The sequence below is a fragment of the Quercus robur genome, chromosome 8 (assembly GCF_932294415.1).
Source record: "Quercus robur chromosome 8, dhQueRobu3.1, whole genome shotgun sequence".
NCBI classification, from domain to species: domain Eukaryota; kingdom Viridiplantae; phylum Streptophyta; class Magnoliopsida; order Fagales; family Fagaceae; genus Quercus; species Quercus robur.
Genome location: NC_065541.1, coordinates 9,886,015 through 9,902,621, shown reverse-complemented (window position 1 = coordinate 9,902,621; position 16,607 = coordinate 9,886,015). Strand labels below are relative to the sequence as shown.

The window sequence follows — 16,607 nt, the reverse complement described above, 5'->3', positions numbered from 1 at the left end:
TTTCTTTTATGATTGATTTATATAGCAGCTTGATTATGAGGCTTTGCTATTTGTCTTTTTTTTTTTTTTTTTTTTTTTTTTTTTTTTGTGTGTGTGGAAAAAGTTGTTTCTATAGGTTATCAATATAAAGTTATTTTCTTAATGGGTCCAACTAATCATTGTTGAGTAACAATTGCTCATATCATATGACATTTTGTGTTTTGTTTGCAAAACGTATGGATATATTTGATTCGGTAGATATTTACAGATGCATCCAGAAGAGCAATAATTTAGTAGGAAAGATTATGATGATTCTTTTGTTTGCTTTAAAAGAGAGAGAACTATGATTATGGATGACAACGAATAGTGGTTTAAGATTAAAGACAACATCAAAATAGAGGTATGCAAGTGAAAGTTTTTTAAATGATGAGAAAACTCTACTTTTTTTCTTACCTTTCCAATCACCACTATATATATCATATCAAAAATGGATTGGCTCGTAGTAGGAGTAGATAAAAATTTTAAACAAAAATTGAAGTAAAAATATAGGTTTTTTATTTATGGAGAATATCAAATTTTCATTAGTTGACAGAGCAAACAATATGGCGTCATTTATTTTAGTTTGAAAAATAAAAAATAAACCCTTCTTTTGCACTTGGTTGCTTTTGTAAAGAGCAAGATAAAAATAGCTTTTTTTAAATGAATATTTTAAATAATATTCTTATGACTAGAAATCCTTTGTTATGGCTAACCCTACTATATGATCTTGAAGTTCTTAGAAAATAGGTTACACATATATTCCATTACAAAGTAATTCGCATATTCTCAAGCTTTGTGCAGATCCATGACTAGTAATAATAATGATTGAAAAAGATGATGTCCTCAATTTACAATTTAGTGGGGAATAAATTTTGAATGCTAGACAAGTTTGAAATATATAATTTTACATCTCAGGAATCACTAGGGTGCCCCTAGTACACTCCTTGTAATTCTCGGCATTCTTAATTAAGTTAGTGAGAGGTGAACTATAAGAAGTTCCAAATAATTTCTCTATACTCTCCCCACCATTTCATGAAGCTACTCTTGGGTAAGAAAATCTCAGATGATACTGCATAATTTTTCATCAAACCATATACATAGTTTTCAAACTCAACCAGTTTTTTCTTTGATGATTCTTCGTCCATAGCACTTGCTTTTTGTTTCTTCTTTGATGATTCTTTGTTCATAACACTTGATTCTCTCCCAGTCAACAATTCGCATAAAATGAGAGCCTCCTCAACATATGCCCAAAAGCAAGAATCCTCTATCAGACTTAACTTCACATTTTGTTTCTTCAAATCATTTGGACCACTTGAACTTGAAGGTTTCTCAGTTTCTTTCAGCCATTGCTCCAATTTTTCGTAATGTTCAGACCTTCCATTATTTATGTAGTCGCTTAAGCCCTTGTTGTAGTAATTAGCTATATCCAGTGGTTCAATCATCCTTCGGTAATTTGTTCCCCCAAATAGAGAGCGGGTACAAAGGAAGGCACCTATTGTCTGGGGCCTTTTCTTTGCTTGATCAACCATATCTTTCCAATAAATTGTGAGGGATTTTTTGTACTTTTCTAGAGCCATATCAGTTGTAGTCATTCCATTACAGCTATCATTCTTATATTTGTCATAGTATCTAATTCTGTCATCTTTAGACAACTTCTTATACCATTCTAGGTAGGCCATGTTCACTTTAATGTCATTCAACCCCTTGGTGGATCAAAAGCCTCCCTTTTGGGCGTCAATTTTTCCCATTTTTCTGTCTCTGTAATGATATTGTTGATGTCAACATTCTGTCGTTGTTGTTGTTGCAATAACTTGTAAAAATGAGTTAGGCAAGAAGTGGAGTTTTAAAAGATCACAAGGACAAAAACTGACTTCAAATTGTAGTAATTTTTATCCATGTAAGAAACATTAGAGGCTTTGGAATTAGTTGTTAATCGGTGAGCATTTCATTCATTACACTATTCTCTTTAGTGTATTGTCTAGCTAGGTGTAACATAGAAGTACCATACAATGATATAGCTCAAGTAAGCATTTTAATTATATACTATCCAAAAAGAATTGTAACTGAGTTACCTCTGGTTGCATCAGTCTAGTTGCTACTATTTGTGTAATAATGCATGCCCGTAATGGTTGTGTAGTCGTTTTAGGCAACATTGTAGTATCCTTACAAATTACCTTTCGGTTGATATCCTTTACAAATGTTCCATAGACACCAAAGACTGGATTAGGATCTTGATTTCCAGGACTCCTTGAATAGGTTGCCTTCAACAACTCCAAAATGGTTCGAGGATCCTCAAAACAAGAACAACCCAACTTCGAACACAAGAGAAATGTGCCAAAAGGCTGGTAACCATTAATTAAGACTCTGGGAACTGGATCCTGGTCAAAAACTACATGCAAAAAGCAAGAGTTCCATGTTGCATATTTAGATATGGCTTCTTGCAGGTCCTCATCACCAATAAGGGGTGAACCAAAAGTGATGCAAAGTGGGCGTTTGGTGTTTGTAAAATTGATTTTTTCTAGTAGTGATAAGGTGAAGAGAGAGGCAACATATCCTCCTAGAGAGTTTCCAGTGATAATTAATGGTTTGGAATTGGCCATCTGCATTACTATATGAATCATACCATGTTAATATATAGGGAAACACTTTGTAAGCGACTAAATTTCTCGGTTTGAAATGAATCAAACGAGTAAAATAGTTTCACAAATGCGAATTTGTATTGATGATTGTGTGGTACAATTCTTTGTGATTACAAAAGAGTTATCCTCTGATTCGATCTCCTTAAAAGACTTGTTGATTGGATTTGTAGTAATGTGATTTTGATTCGAATACCCAATGTACTTTAATTTGGTTGAAGAATGGATCGAAGATCTTTGAAATAGAATTACAATGAATCTCTAGCTATGAGCTTGTTGGAAATCCCTTGTTCTTCACGTTCTTCGTGTTCTTCGTGTGTTCTTTGTCTTCGAAGGTTTGTGGTGGAAGTTCTTTGGGGCTTTAGAGGCTTGAATCCGTTGAGCTTCACTAATTTGTGGTTGTTTGAGGTTTCTGGAGGCTTTTAAGCTTGATTCCAATGAACTTTGAGATCTAGGCAGATAGTTTGGATGATTCTGCTTCGAATGTTCTTTGTATTTGAAGATTTGTGGTGGAAGTTCTTCGGGGCTTTGGAGGCTTGAATCCGTAGAGCTTCGCTGATTTATGATTTGTTGATGTTTTCGGACCTTTGAGCTTGATTCCCGCAAACTTTTGGATCTAGGCAGATGGTTTGGATGATTCTGCTTCGAATGTTCTCCGATTTTGGGGTTGAAGTTCTTGAAGTTCCTGGAGGCTTCAAGGCTTGATTCCAGCAGAGCTTTTTTACTTCTGAATCTTGGTCCTCTTGAATCTTGGTCCTTCTAATCTTTTGGTCCTCCTCAATGTCTCAGGAAGGCTTCTATTTATAGAAGTTTTGGGGTGGGTGAGCGACACGTGGCGGAACTTGATTGGTGACACATGTCACAGCCTGATTGGTCCGCTTGAGTCATTGCTTACATGTGCAAGGCTGCTTGAGTCATCGCTTACACGTGCGAGGCTGCTTGAGTCATAGCTTACACGTGCGAGGCTGCTTGAGTCATCGCTTACACGTGCGCTGATGCGTGATTGGCTCTTGCATGACACTTGGCAAATTTCTGTTAGCTTCTGAATAGTGATAGCAAAACCTAGCAGCAATACATGGTGCTCTGTAATTGGCTATATTTTGTGGACTTGGTAATGTGACGTGTCAGCTTGTGATAGGTCGGGAATTTTCCCTCTCTACAAATGCCCCCTCGAGACTCGTTCACGCACACAGTCTCGGAGTGTGGTGTGGGAATGAGTTTCGAAAAAATGGATTTTTGGTACTTGACTCGGTACTTGACTCTTTAAGTGGAGCTGTTGAAGGTGGTGGAGTTGTTGAAGGTGGTGGAGCTTTCATAAGGATGAGATAATTTCCGAAGAGTAAACCCACCCATATGAAAGGCTTTGATGAGACTGAAAAAGGGTCTGCAAGTATTTGAACGTACTTGCGTGATGGAGCCTTCTTAGCAGAGGTTAAGTTGAAGTAATTTCAAAAGAGTATTTTGGATCGTTGGCGGCGATCACAAGATGTTGAAGATGGGGAAGATGAGAGAATGGTGGCTGGATACAGCATGCAGGGTCATGGAGCTAGCCTCGTGTTCTTAAGAACTTCTAGTGAAGTTATTTCAGAAGATTATGCTTTGGATTACAACGAGGACAGGTGGGAAAGTGGTTGAATGCACCTGCGTAATTGTATCACTCAAGTTAAGTCGAGGTAATTTCAGAAGCTTATATATTCTGGGTATGCTGGTGGTGGCAATGAAGAAGATGGAGATGAAGCAAAACAAATGAGCAAAACTTACACCACCATGGTGCTGGCCCTGTATGCTGGGACCCTTCTGGTGTAGATGTTTATAAGAAGTACACCTTTGAATATGAGACTGACTGTATACTGAATGAGGTCTAGCGGCAAGTTATTGAATGTGCCTGTGTGATAGGACCATGCCGACGGACGTTAAGTTGAAGTAATTTTAGAAGAGTACCTTCTGAAATTCTTCAAGCTGATTTTAAGTTGGAGTAATTCCAGAAAATGAGTTTTGAGGTACCAGCAACGATGACCTTTGGGTCCCATAGTAGTGGGGACATGGAATAAGGCTTTGGTGACCATTTACCGGCACCAAAGGCTGAATTCTGATGAGCTGGCGCCTTGGAGGTTGTTTTAAGTGTTGGATGGAAAACAATTTGTAGGATACCCCAACACTTTTTACCATCTTCATCTACTGTAATTTGTTGGAAAAGCACAGAAAAAATGAAAGATGGAGCTAACTTGTGAACCTGGTTTGGAAACCAAGCAAGTTGCTGTTTGTTCCGAACCACTGCTTTTGCTGGAAGACCAAGCAATTGGAAAGAGACTACAGGAGCGCTGAGGTTAGGAACAGGTGTGTCCGCTGGACTTGGATTTCCTGGCCAACCAAGTCCACGGAAGCATGGGAGGACGATGCAGGCCTTGTTATGAGTAATTTTATGGACAAAGGTGGTCGTTAAGTGGAGAAACAAAGTTTGTTTGGATCTCAAAACTGCAATGATGTTGTAAATAGGGTTTCGACCGAACCATGGGAGGGTTGATCTCAAACCGATTATGAAGCAAAATCGGTTGCTAGGTGTTGAGAATGATGAGGTCATAGTGAGAAATGGTTGTGAAAAGGAGGATTTGAAAATCTGAAAGAGGCAAATCTTCATTTCATGATTCAGTGTTTTTTTTTTTTTTTTTGATGAGTTTTTGATGAACTCGGCCCTCCTATTTATAGTAGAGAGATGAAGAATGGTAGGTAGGTAGTTAAGAATGGTAGTTGAGAATTTTTGGTGAGAATGGTAGGTGGGAACGGTAGGTGGGAATGGTAGGTGGAAACGGTAGGTGGGAATGGTAGGCACCGAACGGGAATGGTAAGTTGGAGACTGGTAGGCACCGAACGGGAATAGCAGATTGAACTAATGACCTAGTGTAATTTCAAGACACACTTGTGAGAGTTCATTTGTACTTTGAAAGGCAAGTCTTGATGAAATCTGGAGAATAACCCTGCGAGGATCCCAATTAAATGGATGAATCTCAAATTTTGATCTTGAAGGCCTAAGTTTTGAACACTTGGAATTGAATCATTTTTTCAATTTTCAAGTCTCAAATGACGGAACGGACTCCAAAATCGAAATGTACTCAAAAAATTGAGCAAGATAGGTCCATCTCAAAGATTTTGACATTTGGTCAACATTTGCACAAAAGTCAACTTTTTTTTTGGAAATTGGACGTTTGCACAATTTCTAAGCTTCGAATGAAGAAACGGGTCCCAAAATCAGAATGTACTCGAAAAATTGAGTGGGACAGGTCCGTTTTGAAAATTTTGATTTTTTGGTCAAGGTCAAAGGTCTACTTGGTCAAAGTATTTTCTCTCATTTTTTTTTTTTTTTGGCAGGCGGTTCGGATCCGGGTCAAACCGGGTCGGTCTAGGTCGAATCTGGACCAACAGGTCAACAGGTGTGGAGGATGACATCATCCATGACGTCATAGGGCTGAGGACGCGTGTGGTACGTGTGGCACGTATGGCACGTGTGACACGTGTGGCTCGTGCGAGCTCTGGCGGTCCTTATCGACGCGTGGGACTGAAGGCCGCGCCGCTGAATCTTTTGGCGGTGCGTGGAGGCGCGTGCTTGGGCTTTTGGGCCCGAAATTTTTGGGTTTTGTTGATCTAAGGCCATAAAAGACCATGGTATAGTCAATTTTCCAAAATCATGGGCAGATTTGCACAGATTTGAAGGATTAGGCCGCTGGTCGTCGAGAGTTTGTGGCGGCGCATGGAGGCGGATGCGGCCGTTTCTGGGCTAGAAATTTTTGGGTTCTGTAGATCGTGGGCCGATGGATCTAGTGGTGGTACCCGTTTTGTGAAAATTTTCTCAAACTTGTGCAGATTTGAACGAGAAACTTCGCGGAACGTTTAGGAGTCTGTGGCCGCTCGTGGCGGTGCGTGGTGGCTCCGTTGCTGAAGATCTTTCTGGGTCTTGTACACCAAATTCCTTAGAAGATTTCTGTGGGTTGATTTTTTGTGAAATCTTGTCAGAAATTTTAGAAATCCAGAATGGAGTCCGCAGACATTGTTGGATTTGTTGCCACCTTTGTCTACTTTGGCGGTGGCCATTCTGACAACGCTTGACAATCCAGGCAGGGAGTGGTTCCAGAGTAACCACTGAGTGTCTCTCCTATTCTCAAGGAGTTGGTGACACAGTAAAACAAGAAGCTTCCCTTCGCCGGCCCGGAATGGGAGACTGCAAGCATTGCTGGACTTGTTGCCACCTTGGTCTACATTGGTGGTGACTATTCTGACAATATTTTGACAACCCAGGCAAGGAGTGGTTCCAAGGTAACCACTGAGTGTCTCTGCTAGCCTATAACTTCTTGCCAGTCTAGTGTAACAATTTCTTCCTGACAGTATGCATATTTGGACATTTACCATCTCCCTCTTTTTTTCAAGGTTCGGTGCAGTATTTTTTGAAAGTTGATAGTTTTAACTGCTTGGTCCTGTTTCTCCTTTTGTCTGTTAGTTTCAGAAGTTTTCCTATATAAGGCCACCTGAGCCATGCATTGGGTTTGCACAAGCGTAGCCTTCAGTAACTAACATAATATTGTAAGTGTAGAGAAGCCATGCATTGAGTTTGCACATGCGTAGCCTTCAGTAACTAATATAATATTGTAAGTGTAGAGAAGCCATGCATTGAGTTTGCACATGCGTAGCCTTCAGTAACTAACATAATATTGTGAGTGCAGAGAAACCATGCCCTTTTTTTTTTTTTTTTTTTTCTTTTTTTTGACATTCTTTACTAGGACTGACTTCACTTTACTTTTTTTTTTTTTTTTTTAGAAACTTGCTTCTTGATATGGTGTACTTCAGAGATATTTCCTCGTCTGGTAAGAAGTATCTTGTTATTTCAAAAGATCAAGATGATGTAACTGAGAAAGGATTATTTAAGGACTCTTGGCCGCCGCATCATTTCCGGCGAAACACATTGGGGCACAATTTTCAAAACCAATGGCGAGTTTGGATATACACCCTACTATTGGGAATGGCTTGAAGATGTACTCTCTCGTAGCAAGAAGACTCTTATCAAGGCCCAGATTTTTGAAGTGGTCCTTGCATCTTTATATACATATGATAGAAATAATGACATCATACGTGCATTTTGTGAAGCATGGTGCCCGGACACCAATACCCTTCATACCCCGTTGGGTGAGATGTCCATCTCTCTTTGGGACCTACATCGTCTAGGTGGGCTTGCCATCACTGGTAGCTTTTATGATGAAGTTGTCCCTTGTTACAAGGAAATGGCAGGATGTGATGAGAAAGGCAGATTTCTTCCAAAGAGTTGTGAATATCTGTTTGCCGCTTTTTATCAACTTCATAATGAGAAAGAAGGTAAGCCATACGTTTCGGTAAATGACTGGATCAAATTCTGGTTTAGAGGGGATCCAAGATACATGAAACCACCTCCTCGAAGGCCAAAGAGATCGTGTCATCCTAAGCAGACTTACAATCCTGACGGTTTATTTGGCAAGGCCTGTGCATGGTCTTCAAAAGAGAAAGGTGCCTTTACAGACCTTGAAGTTCAAGAAGGACTATGCGAAGAAACTTACTTGGTTGCCCTGTTATCTTGTTGGCTGTGCATATTTGTGCTACCAAGTGAAGATCTCAATACTATCCATCCAGGAACATTCAAGGTTGCAAGCCTTATGGCTATTGGTAGGCCTTTCAGTCTTGCCATACCTGTTCTTACTAGCCTTTATCGAGGTTTAAATAGGCTTGCTTGTTCTCCTGTTGTCGGTAGTTCAAAGGTGTGCCTTCCCATGCATTACATTTATGGGTGGTTAGGCTACTACTTTGATACCCATCATGGAGTCAAATTGGAAGTCATCGGGCCAAAGATGGTTAGGTTTTCTGGTGCAGGGGGGGCCAGATATTATGACGAATATGAAGCTCGAAGGTTGATTCAAGGAAACCGCATGTTGTGGGGTGCCAATTTGCTTGTTAAGAATGCGAATGAAACTTTTGAAGACAGTGGAAATCTTTCTCGTACTTCACTGGCACACTTTATCAGTATTCGGTCATCTTACTTGTCTATGCGGCAAGATGGTCATTTCATCATAGAACCCTACAGCCCTTGCCGATTCAGTCGTCAATTTGGACTTTGTCAAAGCATTGTAGGCGGTATAAAGAAAGACATCCGTCATGCTTCTTTGGATGAAGTCTTAGAACTTTGGAGATCATGCACCAAGTCTAAGACCATGTCGCAAGCATTCTTCCCAGCTCCTCCATCAAACTTAAAGCACCACACTACTTAAAGTTATGAGCGTTGATGGAATAGCACGCATGGGACATACCTTGAAGATGGTATAGCATCTTTGATTTCAAGCAAACGTCCTCCTTTACCAAGCACAAAGATGGGTCAAACAAACAACGATAAGAATGTCAATGGAGGGGGTATTCGATTGTCTGACGATCACGTTACACATGTTGTTCAGAAATCTGTGAGTGACAAGGCTCAATTTGTAGAGCCACAAGACGCTACAGTAAGACCGAAGATGCCTCCTTTTCTTGTTGAAGGGCCTCCAAGAGTGAGCATGGCATCTAGTGAAAAGATGGACTCATATCTTGAAAAATTGAGTGAGAGCAGTGACAAGGAGTGTCATCGGAGGCGGGCTAAGAAAAAGCTTAAATTGATAACCCCTAGTGAACCCGATTTCGTTGAAGGGACCTCCTATGCCTTTGAACACGTTGAAGTTGCTGCAGATCAAGTATTTTATATTATTCTACTCTTTTTTTTTTTAGTCTTTATATACGTACATTTTTTTTTTCTTTTTGATGTAACGTATTCTTGATTGCAGCCCGGGCAACAAGCCTTAAACACAATTAATAGCGATAAGGTGACCTCTATTGATAGTGAAACTTCAATTTCCGGTCCACGATCTATTGCCATATCAGTGGGAAATGTAACTCAGATGCCTAGCACTAAATTTATGGAGAGGACCGTGAGTTTTGATATCCCTGAAGATTCTGTTTATCGTGCCGAAGATGTGATTCTGAAAAATCGCATCGACCTTGCATTGAACCTTTGGAAAAGTCTTCAGCAGAGGATTGCTAGGACCCCTTTTGAGAAGGCCCCTTCACTCATAGGAGAAGCTCAAAAGATTTTTTATGCCATAGCAGCTAATAAAGCTATTGATCCATCACCATTGCAAGGCTTAGTTGCTGATTATTTTGAGAAGGCCAGAAGTTTTGAATCACTTCAATCCTGCTTTTCTACAAGTGTGATGTCTGAGCAACGTGACAAGCAATTGACAGATTGTAACTTTCGCCTTGCTGAGCAGTCAACTATAAAGAATGAACTGTTAGCATGTGGCGAAACACTTAGGGATGGACTGGCGAGTGTTGAAGCTAGGATAGTGGAGCTGCAAGAAGAACTGGAACATCTATCCAATCGCAAGAAAGATCTCGAAGCTTTGATTCCCAATAATGAGGAAAAGCTGCCAAATCAAAGCTCTATTATCTCGAACATTCAAGATGAGATTTCTTTCATAGAGACTGCTCCTTCCTTAAGTAATGCAGACATTGAATCTTTGCAGTTGTTGAACCAAGGGCTTGTTTAAGGGATCAAGTCATCACGTAGTTCAAAAGATTTTTTTTTTTTTTTGATGATTTTTTTTGTTTTGTTGGTGTTGTTGTTTTTGTTGTTGTGTTGTGTTTTTTTTTTTTTTTTTTTTTTTCAAAAAGGGGGGGGCGTAGTGTGTAATAGTGGGTATCACCACTAATCGAACCCGAGACCTTGGCCTCAAGGGAGACACGGGCGTCCAACTGCTACGCCACACTCGCAATTGATGACATGGAATAGGATTAATTTCTCCTTATTGGTACGCTTTGAAGGGTAATGGGAAGACATCATGTACTCTTGCAGCGCTACAGCGGGTAGTTTAAGCTCTTACCGAGGAGCAATTCTTGATTTTCAAGTGTAGAAGTGTTTAAGGAACTTCCCATTGATGGGGCCGATCCTTATGCCATCATCATTGTCGATCAACTTGTGAGCTCTAATGGTGTTTGCCCCCTGCCTGAGAGTTGGAAGTACATCACAAGCAACGGTCACATGGTTTGACCCAACAACTTTATCAAAGTTTAGATCAATCTTGCTTTCTTTGGCAAGCTTCATGATTTGTTCTTTGAAGACAAAGCATTTTTGGATTGGGTGGCCAATGATGCGATGATATTTGCAGTAGTTAGGGTCATCAACTTTCCCCATGTCTTTTGGCTGCTTGCATTCTGGCAATTCAATCAGCTTCAACTGCAATAGTTGTTCTAAGATGTTTGGCACATCTTCATCAGGGAATGGATATACTCTTTGCTCACGTTCCTTAAAGGTCAGGCGACGCACTTCGTTCTTTTGCCATCCTTCAAGCCGTTTTTCATTTGCTCCTCTTCTTGGAACCTTGACTTCGGCAGTGTTAACAACCATTGGGTCTTTGAGGCTGACTTTTGCATTCCTGTCATTCCTCTTTACTTCCTTTATGCTTTCCTCAAGTATGGGAGGGTTTGTACTTCCGCGGCTAGCAATGCTCAACTCCATGTCATGGGCACGAGTTGCTAACTCTTCAAATGTTCGGGGCTTTATCCCTTGAAGGATGTAAAGAAGTCCCCAATGCATGCCTTGGATGCACATCTCTACAGCAGATATTTCAGAAAGTCTATCCTTGCAATCTAGGCTCAAAGAACGCCACCGATTGATATAGTCAACGACAGGCTCGTTTTCCTATTGCTTGGTATTAGTAAGCTCCATCATGCTCACCGTGCGACGTGTGCTATAGAATCGGTCAAGAAACACTCTTTCGAGTTGCTCCCAACTGTCAATTGACTCAGGTTCTAAGTCTGTATACCAATCAAAGGCATTTCCCTTGAGTGAACGGACAAATTGCTTTACAAGGAGGCTTCCTTGAGTCCCTACGTTCTCACAAGTTTCTACAAAGTGAGCAATGTGTTGCTTAGGATTTCCTTTGCCATCAAACTGCAAGAACTTGGGGGGTTGATACCCATTTGGCATTCTCATATTGTCGATGCGCTTTGTGTAGGGTTTTGAATATGTGAGAGAACTTGTAGAAGAACCTCCATATTGTGCTCGGATGGTATTTGTTATCATGTCTTGTAATTGTTGGACTGACAACGAAGCAACCGAAGTAGATTGTTCTCGTCGGGGAGTGTTTTCAATTTCTCTCCCTTTGTCATCCTTTGCAGATGTGAATTTATGACCATGGCTTGATTCACCAAGATCTTGTACTTCGAGTTTGTTCATCAAAGTTGCAATTTGGAGGTCCTTATCTTCAAGTGCTTTTGTGAGAAGGACAACTCTTTGTTCCATTTCAGCCATCTTTTCTTTCATGGTAGAGGTGTTAGTCATCATGACTGACACAACTTCCCAAGATGATGGAGAAGAAAGTGATTTGATGTGAGCACGTGGAATCTCATCTTTTGGGTTCCCTTTGATGGGAGAGAAATCGTGCGACCAACTTCTTGTGTAGGAAGAAGGGGATTTGCCCCCATACTTGAGGTGTTCCAAGGTGGAGATGACCTTGTTTCTTATAAGAGGGTCTAAGGAGATGATTATCCGGACCTTGGCTTCCTTGGTTTATTGAGATTGAAGTTGATTGTTTGCTTTGGGTTGGCTACAATTGATTACACCAATGCAGTGGTTGGTGGTAGTTGTACCAAGTTTAGTTGAAGCAGCTATTGTTGAAACTTGAATGTTCTTGCTAGAAGCCATTGAAGTAGGCATCAAGATGGTGATGTTGATTTCTTTCTTTAAAGGAGAATGAGATGAGAGGCAGAGAGGTCCCACTGGGCGTGCCAGAATTTGTAAGCGACTAAATTTCTCGATTCGAAATGAGTCAAACAAGTGAAATAGTGTCGCAAATGCAAATTTGCATTGATGATTGTGTGGTACAATTCTTTGTGATTACAAAAGAGTTATCCTCTGATTCGATCTCCTTAAAAGACTTGTTGATTGGATTTGTAGTAATGTGATTTTGATTCGAATACCCAATGTACTTTAATTTGGTTGAAAAATGGATCGAAGATCTTTGAAACAGAATTACAATGAATCTCTAGCTATGAGCTTGTTGGAAATCCCTTGTTCTTCACGTTCTTCGTGTTCTTCGTGTGTTCTTCGTCTTCGAAGGTTTGTGGTGGAAGTTCTTTGGGGCTTTAGAGGCTTGAATTCGTTGAGCTTCACTGATTTGTGGTTGTTTGAGGTTTCTGGAGGCTTTTAAGCTTGATTCCAATGAACTTTGAGATCTAGGCCGATAGTTTGGATGATTCTGCTTGGAATGTTCTTTGTAATTGAAGATTTGTGGTGGAAGTTCTTCGGGGCTTTGGAGGCTTGAATCCGTAGAGCTTCGCTGATTTATGATTTGTTGATGTTTTCGGACCTTTGAGCTTAATTCCCGCAAACTTTTGGATCTAGGTAGATGGTTTGGATGATTCTGCTTCGAATGTTCTCCGATTTTGGGGTTGAAGTTCTTGAAGTTCCTGGAGACTTCAAGGCTTGATTCCAACAGAGCTTTTTTACTTCTGAATCTTGGTCCTCTTGAATCTTGGTCCTTCTAATCTTTTGGTCCTCCTCAATGTCTCAGGAAGGCTTCTATTTATAGAAGTTTTGGGGTGGGTGAGCGACACATGGCGGAACTTGATTGGTGACACATGTCACAGCCTGATTGGTCCGCTTGTGTCATCGCTTACACGTGTTGGACTGCTTGAGTCATTGCTTACACGTGCGAGGCTGCTTGAGTCATCGCTTACACGTGCGAGGCTGCTTGAGTCATCGCTTACACGTGCGCTGATGCGTGATTGGCTCTTGCATGACACTTGGCAAATTTCTGTTGGCTTCTGAATAGTGATAGCAAAACCTTGCAGCAATACATGGTGCTCTGTAATTGGCTGTATTTTGTGGACTTGGTAATGTGACATGTCAGCTTGTGATAGGTCGGGAATTTTCCCTCTCTACACCCTTGTTGCACAAAAACACTGTTTTACACATAGCAAAAATCAACTAAAACCGTGAGTTGAAGTCACCATTAATTTCTAACATGAAAATTATGAGTTAAGTCATAGTTTTAGTTGTTTTTTTGGGCTGTAAAAAAGATTTAAAAAAAAAAAAAAAACTGTTTGTGTAATAAATACAACTCATGTATAACCATTCATGTCACATCCTCAAAGTTCAATAAAAATAATAATAAAACTTATATAACATATTGTACACATTCTTAAAAATTATTGTGCCATGGTAACTATGAATATTAGTCACTAACCAGTGTAACAAGAATATAAATTACAATTCTGTCAAAATCCAAAAAAAGAAAAGTTCTTATAAGAAAATAATGAAATACAACTTCCTAATAAATTCAACATATATAACCTCAGCTCCACGATACTTTATCTAAACCAATTAAGTTTGCACAAATTAAATCAACATTAATTTCTTCATACGAATAAGAAACACAACTTTTGAAATTAATCTTCCAATAGCAAGTGGGGAGCAGGCTTGGAATGGTAGAAACTTGTAGTTAACTTTTGAACCGTATTGCACGAAAACTTACAATCTGGACAATAATGAAAATAAGCTTATGTTCTATTTTAAATTATTTAGAGACATGTCTTTTTTACCTTATTTGATTTGTTCCATTTTACCTAGCTAGTCCAAGTAAACTAATTTGGATATGTAAAACTGTAAAATCAAATATATTTTTTCCAACATATCAATAAAACTTACACAATTAAATAAAATGATAGAATCTATTGGATTAAAGACAGAATAATACAAATATAAAAAAGAGATGATGAGCATCTTGCAATTAGAATAAATTTAAATATAAAATAAATTATAATCTCAAAAGTCATGAGTATGTAAAGTCAAAGAATATAATCAATTTCCATAAATAAAAAAATAAAAAAAAAGAACATAATCAATTAATAATAATTAGTAATATGATTGCAAATAATAATAATAACTAGTCATCTTAATTAACAGTTAACACCACCAGCGTGAAAGGGAGAGATGAGTTGATTTACTGTCAAAAGCCATGAGAATACAGAGTCAAGAATATATTAGTCATCATCATGCGATGACACCACGACAAGGAAGAGAGAGAGAGAGAGAGAGAGAGAGAGAGAGAGAGAGAGAGAGAGAGATTTTTTATATATGAATGAAACATTAGACAACGAAAAATCAAAGCAATACTACTTAACCAAAAAACAAAAAATTCAAAGTAAGACTAAAAGATCATTTCAATCAAAATGAACAAAACTTACAATTTAAAAGCACCTGAGCACAAATTTCATGATTTAATAATAATTAAAAAAATCATATTTATAAACATAAAACAATCTTGAAATCATACTAAACAAAAGGTCAAAAATTACTGTTTTGGAACATACTATAAGATTAGGTAGTGGACAGACAACTTAATGAGGGGAATAGTTTAAAATATTGTATCATTATATCTCGTGATATCTTGGCATAGATAATGATTTTTTTTTTTTTTTTTTTTGAGAAAGAATAGATAAAATTGATATCGATTTTTTAAAATAATACATGAACAGCACATAACCATTCTTGTTAATTTTTAAAATGATCACATGGTGTGTGACCACGTTACTTAAAAAAAAAAAAAGGTTTACTTTAAAATAATACATGGACAGTGCATAACCATTCCTATTAATTAATTGCTAATTAATAGAATTGAAATAGAATGGTCAATTTAGACATCATTTCAATTTTCCAGAATGTTTTAGGAAATGTTTTGTTGTATACTTTTTTATTTTTTATTTATTTTTATATAAGATAGAAATTCTACTCCAACTTAATCTAAATGTATGTATGTGAAACTCTCTCTCGGAGACTTAAACCCTGACCATTATCCCCCACACCCAACAAGCACTTATGCTTGTGGAGTGATCACTGCACCAAGGGTGCATGGTGGTTTGTTTTATACTAATATGGAGTAATTGCTGCATAATGAGTTATGTAGTAGTAAAAAAAAACCAACATATGTTCAAGGATCATGCGCACTGAATATGATCAGATGGACCCATAGACATGTTGGTTTCTTTTTACTGCTACATAACTCATTATGGAGCAATTACTGCATACTAATACACAGCAAAACCTTTTCCAAAAAAATAGTACCTGGATAAATGAGGACTACCAACCACACGTTGGTCTCTTCTCTTCTTATCCCTATTCAAAGCTACTTGTGACCAAACATGTATAAACTTATAGAAAATTTTTAGGCAATGATATATTGTTCATGCAATTTGTTATGACCTATAGTTGAACTAGTGTTGAGTTTCTTGACTGCTTAACTTTTGCTAAGTTTACAAGTGCTATGACCAAAATAAAAAATTAATGAAAAAAAAAAAAAAAAAAAGGATTTTTCAGAGTATAGAAGGTACCACAGATTTCGGGAGCACATCAAAAATGGAGGTAAAAAGCTCCAACGCAGGTTTGTTAATGGAGAACTTTTGGTTGCTTTCAGTGCACAGGAAATTGAAGTGAGGAAAATACCCCTTAAGAGCTGATGATGTAACAAAATCTCCTCCTTCATTTCCCTGAACACAGTCTTTGCTATTAGCAGGCCAAGTGAAAAAAGCTATAATTGTACAGTTTAGTGGCTCATAAGTTTTGAATTTCACTGAGGAAGATGGTTCTTCTTTTTGACCGGTTTCTTTATATCGTTCATTAATTGCAGTTGAAAGTTCAAAAACGTGTACAAAAACACTTTTGAACGTTTAGACCCCCAAAAACCAATTTAATCAACACAAGCAATATGTTAAACAACTAGTGTGCGGAAACTTAACATATGCTATAACAAGGAATTGATTAAACAACTATCTAAGCCACAACAAAATAAACCACAGCAGATAATGTAAAGGCAGAGATAGAGAGGAAGGAAGATGCAAACACAGCGATAACACCAG

At 38.6% G+C, this 16,607-nt stretch overlaps 1 pseudogene; it reads right to left on the bottom strand.

Annotated features, from left to right (window-relative positions):
• Positions 1-793: 793 nt before the first annotated feature.
• Positions 794-16,391, bottom strand: LOC126695828 (senescence-associated carboxylesterase 101-like; annotated as a pseudogene).
• Between the last annotated feature and the right edge of the window lie 216 nt (positions 16,392-16,607).